This window comes from Hemitrygon akajei, chromosome 4, assembly GCF_048418815.1.
Source record: "Hemitrygon akajei chromosome 4, sHemAka1.3, whole genome shotgun sequence".
NCBI classification, from domain to species: domain Eukaryota; kingdom Metazoa; phylum Chordata; class Chondrichthyes; order Myliobatiformes; family Dasyatidae; genus Hemitrygon; species Hemitrygon akajei.
In genome coordinates, this window is record NC_133127.1 from 131,820,189 (window position 1) to 131,827,722 (window position 7,534).

Here is a 7,534-nt window from a genome sequence, read left to right on the forward strand (position 1 = left end):
GGAGAAGAGACGATGAGAACTTAAGATATGGGAGCTGAATTAGGCTATTTGGACCATCAAGTCTGCTCCGCCATTTTATCATGGCTGATCTATTTTCCCTCTCAGCCCCAATCTCCTGGCTTCTCCCTATATCCCTTCTTGCCCTGACTAATCAAAAATCTATCAACCTCTGCTTTAAATATGCCCACTGAATTGGCTTCCACTGCTGGCTGTGGCAACGAATTCCACAGATTCACCACTCTCTGTCTCTAGAAGTTCCTCCTTATCTACTTCTAAAAATACACCCCTCTATTCTGAGGCAGTGTCCTCTGGCCTTAACTCTCCCATCATTGGAAACATCCCCTCCACATCCACTCTATAGAGGCCTTTCAACATTCAATAGGTTTCAATGAGATACTCCCTCATTCTTCTGAATTCCAGTGAGTAAAGGCCCAGAGACATCAAACGGTCCTCATATGACAAGCGGTTCAAACCCAGAATCATTTTCGTCAACCTCTTTTGAGCCATCTCCAGCTTCAGCACATCCTTTTTAAGATAAGGGGTCCAAAACTGCTCCCAATACTCAAAAAGTGAGGCCTCACCAGTGTTTTACAAAGTCTCAACATTTACATCTTTGTTTTTATATTCTACTCCTCTTGAAATTAATGCTATTATGGCATTTGCCTTACTCGCTACCGACTCAACCTGCAAATTAATCTTTAGGGAATAATGCACGAGAATTCCCAAGTACCTTTACACCTCAGATTTTTGATTTTTCTCTCCATTTAGAAAGTAGTCCACACTCTTATTTCTTCTACCAAAGTGCATGACCATACACTTCTCAACACTGTATTCCATTTGCCACTTCTTTGCCCATTCTACTTTCTGTCTAACTCCTTCTGTGGCCTCTCTACATCCTGAAAACTACCTGCTCCTCTATCAATCTGTGTATTGTCCGCAAAGCTGGCCACAAAGCCATCAATTCCTTCATACAAATCATTGACATATAACATAAAAATAAGTAGTCCCGACACAAATCCATGTCCAACATCTGCAACCAACTAGAAAAGGCTCCCTTTATTCCCACTCTTCGCCTTCTACCAATCAGCCAATGCTCCAAACGATTGTTAGGAATTAAAATTCCTCACTATTCTTGACCCTTGTAAGAGCCCCGAGAATCAGAAAAATAACAGAGGTTCGACAATTTGGTGTCCAACAAGGGGCAATGACTTGAAAAAAAACAGACAAAGAAAGGACATTTATGCACACTGGAAGATAAGACAACTTTCTCCATTCCTTAATTGTCCGAGAGTAAATATCTTATGTACATTGTTTAAAGGGAGTTTAAGAGTGAGTGGAGGCTGTATTTTATTTTATCTGTGGTGGATCCTATTAAAATTTTTATTGTTGTGCAACCTGGGGGCTGGTATAAGTTATTAGTGAATTTCAAAAGCCGATATAACTTGTTGGACAAGAGGATGATAGAAGTTCTAAATTATCAGACAAACCCAGAGCCAGTGTAAGTTGTCAGACAAGAAAGCCAGAAAAGTTCTAAAATATTGGACAAATAAGTTTGCTTCATGGTTCTAATTTAATATTTAGATTTTAGTAACTGTTGTGTCTAAAAATAGTGTTCCTTAAGATCAAATCTAATACAATGGTGAAATTTTTGAAGCAGACCGGTGAATCCCTCGAATTCCCAGCTGAGAGGGAACAGTTAACTGGAATCTTAAGCACTCACTTAAGTGACACCTATAAACTTACTAACATTGGTAAAGAAATATGGAATAAGTGCTAAGTCTAGTGAGGATTGGTTATAAGTGATGTTCAATTGATCTGTAGTAAGTTCAGAAAGATGAGGTTGGGAACTAGAAAGACAATTTGGAAGCTAGCAACTGTAGCAGAGCTGTGGAGACATAAACTGCAAAACCAGATGGAATGCTTTCAAATGCAAACACACTGAATTAGAGGCTATGTCCACACTAGACCGGACAATTTTGAAAATGTCAGTTTCACGTAAAAATGACAGGCATCCACACTATGCGTTTTTGAAAATATCTCTATCCACATTGAAACCGAGATTTCATTGTATCTCCTCCTCCTGTGCATGCAGGACACATCTACCAAAAACAAGCGACATGTTTGGTGTCGAATCTCGCCGTAAAAGTGCATGCTTGTGTAGTTACAGACTAGAAAAACTTAAAACGACGGACAGCTGTTGGCTTTTGTGCAAGAGGACTTAAAAGTTAAAAAAACAAATACTGGAGCATACGGAGGCAACCAACAGGGAGTTCACGGACAGATTGACCCAGCTGACAACAAACATTGAAAAACTGACTAACTCTGTTGCATTAATAAAGCACCTTGTTAAATGTATAACACATGTCTGCATCAGTGTTATCTTCTATTTTCATACAATGTTACATTAGGCTGTTACACATCTATTGTCAGAGAAGTACTTGCATAAATAGGTAAACCACCTTCATACGAGCAAGGACAGAAAACAGGGAAAAGTGAGAATACTTATTTATTCAGTAAGTTATGGGTCAAAGTATTTGGTGAGTACATTTCTAACTCGTCTGGCGTCAGTTTCGTTGCCGTCTGTTCTGAAATTGTTAGGTTGCGTTCAAGAAGTAGCGTTCATATTTTGATGAATACCCTTCTTCAGAAAATACAGCTATATCTTTAGATGGGTTTGCAGTCTGTGTTTGGCTGACTGATGTCATCACCGGTATTTCTTCAAGGTTGGGAACTTTAACAATCTACACACTATTTGATTAACTAGAAATAAAAATCCTCAATTAATTTATAGCAATATATAGTGAATCCAGAATTTTTTAGAAGCAATCTTCTGAGCATTAAAGGGCAAATATTTTGTGATTGAAACATAAGCATATAAGCAGGTGAATTTAGATTCCTAGAAATAAATAATGATGCTGGATTGTGCAGCATTATGTCTTTGTATGCTTTGCAACTCAAATAGAGTGAATTCTGGATAACTGGGACGCATCAGGACCAACACATTTTTGGCCCAATTAATGGGCTTCCCCAAATAGCTGGTTTCATGGAAATAGTTCAAAAGGTATAAAAAAGACAAACTACCATTTAATTGATTAATACAATATATTTTTAAATAAAAAACAGAACAAATTAGAGCAGTATCAATAGTACTACAGTACTATAAAATTGTGTATTAGTTCCTAATAGTTATTGATGGTAGAATTCATCCAGTGCACACTGTTCTTTGGAATACTGTAATGAACAAAATCAGTGCAGACACCTAGTGTAGGTAATGGACTTCCTTCATACAATGCTTTCGATGATTGCAGTCTTCAAACTTTCCTTTTCATTGCAATGTTTAAGATGATTGTTGATACCTTCAAATTCTTCATAGTTCCAACTTGCTGAAAAAGTGGTTACCGGTATTTCATTTTCACACCCAATGTTTCTAGCATCTCCAATCCTGAGTGCTTGAAACTGCAGTGAGCAAAACAGTTCTGAACAGATCTTGCTGCTTATATCTCGCCAGCAATCAGTGACAAAAGTCACTACTTTTTGAGAAATCCCAGTGATTTTTTCAACTAGATTTTCTTTAAGAGTTGTCCCAAATAAATGGTGCCCCAGTTGACTAGAATCAATTGTAATAATTTCTTCACGATTACCACACCATTATGTAACTAATTAATTTCTGAGTTACAACAATAGTTTGAAGGAAATTCCAAACAGAATATGTGAAGAAGCTTTGAATTAACTACATACACAGTACTGTGCAAGAGTCTTAGGCACATAGCTAGGATGCCTAAGACTTTTGCACAGTACTGCATTTGTCACATGGAGTGGAGAGAGGGTCTGTAAGTCTAGCAGGAGCAAAGGATGTTGGGAATGGTGAAGGTTGTCTGTCACGGGAGGGTTGTGGGACAGGTGGCAGAGGAGATCCGGAGGTGGGGGGGGGGGGGGGGTAGGGCAGATGTAGACTCACCCAGCCCTGAGACACCAGGCAAGGCCATTTGATTCTACACAATTGGTTTATTGATGATTACAGAATATCTCTTTGGCACTTCACGTTCCCTCTCCTCTCCCTTCCCCTTTTCCCAACCATGATTCCCCAATCCCTGCCCCCTTCCCAATCTCAGTCTGCAATAGAGATCTAAATCAGAATCAGGTTTATCATCACTCACATATGTCATAAATAGATTTTTTTGTGGCAGCCATACAGTGCAATACATAAAATTTCTACAGTATGATGCAAGAGTCTTAGGCACCCGAGTTACTGCCTAAGACTTTTGCACAGTACTGTACACTGTATTGAACATTCTGCAATGGGCAGCATTGGAGATTAAGATTCCATTGAGCACACATGCTGATGACTCACAGCCATTATTATGGATTTTTTTTTTGAAGATGCTGTGGCTGTGCAGATAAAGGGAATTCCGAAGCTTATGATAAAACATGAGAAGTCTGAGGCATGGTCTCCTCCACAAGAAAAAAAACAGCCCATGCGGAACTGAGGGCAGACAAAAAAGTCAAGCCAAGTAGTCATTGATGTAACAGTCAAGGCAGATGAAATGAATGTGTGGATTGCCTCGAGGGACAGGGAAATTTGGCTGAGAGAAGAGTAGTACTAGCTGCTCAATGTTCTGAAATACCAATGTTTTAGGCATGACAAAAGAACAGGTAGGAGTGGAGGCTCTGGGTACAATTAATTAGTATTAAAATAGTTATGGAAGAAGATAGAACAAGTTCTGAACTGGAACAAGGCCAACATTAAGGGCATTAGGCAGGATCTAGTTGGGGCAATTAGGGAACTCTAATTAAAGGCAAAAGGACAGTTGGCATGTGAGAGGTTTTTAAAAGGTCCTATCAAGGATCGAGGACCACATCTTCCTGTTAGGGTGAAAGGTAGACATGCCACGCTCAGGGAACCCTGGCTGACAGGAAATATTAAGGCTCTGGTCAGAAAAAAGAAACAAGCGTGCATCACTTTTAGGCCGTTGGGTACAAATGAATCCCTTGTTGAGTATAAATCATTTAAGAACAGGTGTAAAAGGGAAATCAGGAAGTCAAAAAACTGATATGAGTCAAATTTGGCAGGCAGGGCTAAAGGAAATCCCAAGAGATTTTTCATTTATACTGACAGTAAAAGGCTGACCTGGGAGGGACTAGACCCTATTACAAACCATCAGAGCTGCCTGTATGTGGAGCCACAGGTGATAGCTATGATCTTTAATATCTATTTCTCTTTAGTGTTTACTACAGAGATTACTACTATAGATGTTAAAGAAATGAGGGTAGTCATAGATCATATGCATATTATGAAGAAGGAGGTATTTGCACCGTTGATGAGCAAATCCCCAGGGCCTGACCAAGTGCACACTGGACCTTATGGGAAACCAGGGAAGAAATCACAGAGGCCTTTGTAGAGATATTTGCTTTGACATACTCAGTTTCTGGGAACTTCATTTGCTTTGAAGTTCAAGAAAGCTGGAAGGTGACTAATATTGTTTGATCATTCAAGGTAACAAGGACAAGTCAGGGAAATACAGGAGAGTGAGCCTGACTTCATGTAGGAAGTTACTTGAGAGAATTCTGAGCGACAAGTTCTACCATCAGTTGGATAGTCAAGGCCTAATCAGGAATAGCCAGAATTGCTTTGTGCATGGGAGTTCAGGTCTGACCAATCTTTTGAGGTTCTTTGGAGAGGTAACTAAGGGGATAAATAAAGGTAGAACTGTGGACTTTGTTATGGAATTTAGTAAGGCCTTTGACAAGGTCCCATGGTCTGGAAGGTTTGGTCACATGGATTCAGGGGAGCCAGTGAGGTGGATTCAGAATTGATTCTATGATGGGAAGCAGAGGGTGAGGGTTGTTGGCTGATTTTCCATTATCAGCATTGGGAGCTTTGTTGTTCGTTATTTTTATAAGTGATTTGGGTATGAATATACATCACACAATTAGTAAGTGTGCTGATGATACTAAATTAGGGTATCTTATTGACAGTGAAGCAGATTACAATGAATTACAAGGTCTTGGTCAGTTAGGGAGAGGGGCTGATGAATGGTGGACTGTTTTCAGCTTGGATGAGTGTGAGGTGATGCACTTTGTACATTCTAACCAGTGCAGGGCTTGTACAGCACACAGCAGGGCACTGACAAGTGTTGTGGAGAGAGACACCTGAGACTAAAGTACACAGCTCACTGAAAGCCGCCTTGCAAGTAGACGGGTCAGTGAAGAGGCTCTCTGTCATGCTGGCCTTCATCAGTCAGAGGATCACATTTAGGAGTAGGGACATTATGTTGCAGTCATTTAAGTCGTTAGTGAGACTGCACTTGGAGTATTGTGTATAGCTTCAGTCACTGGTGAGGAGTCAAGAGTCCAGCAGGTCCAGAAGGGGTTCATGAGAATGATCAGGAGAATGAAATGATTAATGTATGAGGAGTATTTGATAGCTCTGGGCCTGTACTCACTGGAGTTTAAAAGATGAAAGGGGATTTCACTGAAACCTATCAAATATTGAAAGGCCTAGATAGAGTGGGTGTGGAGAGGATATTTCCTATCATGGGGGAGTCTAGGATTAGAGGGAACAACCTCAGAATAGAAGGGCATCCTATTCGAACAGAGATGAGCCAGAGGGTGATGAATATGTGGAATTTATTGCCTCTGACAGCTGTGGAGACCAAGTCACTGGATATATTTCAAGAGGAGTTTGATAGGTTCTAAATCAGTAAGAGTGACCCTCACCTTTCCATCACGGCTGATTTATTATCCCTCTCAAGAGGTTTAGGAGAGAAATGTTGGAGAATGGGATTGGGAGGGATAATAAATCAGCGATGATGGAAAGGTGGAGAAGACTCGATGGACAGAATGGTCTAATTCTGTTCCTATGTCTTATGGTTTAAGCTGGTGAGGGTGCAGTAGAGAACACTTTGCCTGGAATAGTGGGCTTGAGTTATAGGGTGAGGTTGTCCACACTGAGTTTTTATTCCTTAGATTGTAGGTGAATGAGGTTCTTCATAGGTTTATGAAATCATCATGGGGATGAGATTGATAGCCAGAGCTTCTTCCCCAGCATTGGGGAGTCCAAAACTAGAGGGCACAGACACAAGGTCAGAGAGGAGAGATTTAAAAGGGAGCTGAGAGGTAAATGCTTCACACAGAGGGTGAAGAGCACTTGGAATGAGCTGCCACATGAAGTGTTTGAGTTGGGTATGGTTGCAACATTTAAGGGGCATTTGGATATGTATAAGGAGGGGATAGACTTGGATGGTTATGGGTACATGGGTATCTGGACTAGCAAGGAAAATGTTGTGTTCAGTATGGACAGTTTGGTTGAAAGTCCTGCTTCTGTGCTGTAATACTCTAGCACTCTCTGACTCTGTGGTAGACTATACAAACTTCAGGCCATTCACTGACCTTGATAGCTCTGATAAGGTACGGACATCTTAGTGTATGTGACAAGATATTATCAGAGTACATACATATCACCGTATATAACCCTGAGATTCTTTCTCTACAGGCATGCCTAGCAAATCTATTGGACAGTAACTGCAAATTGTAA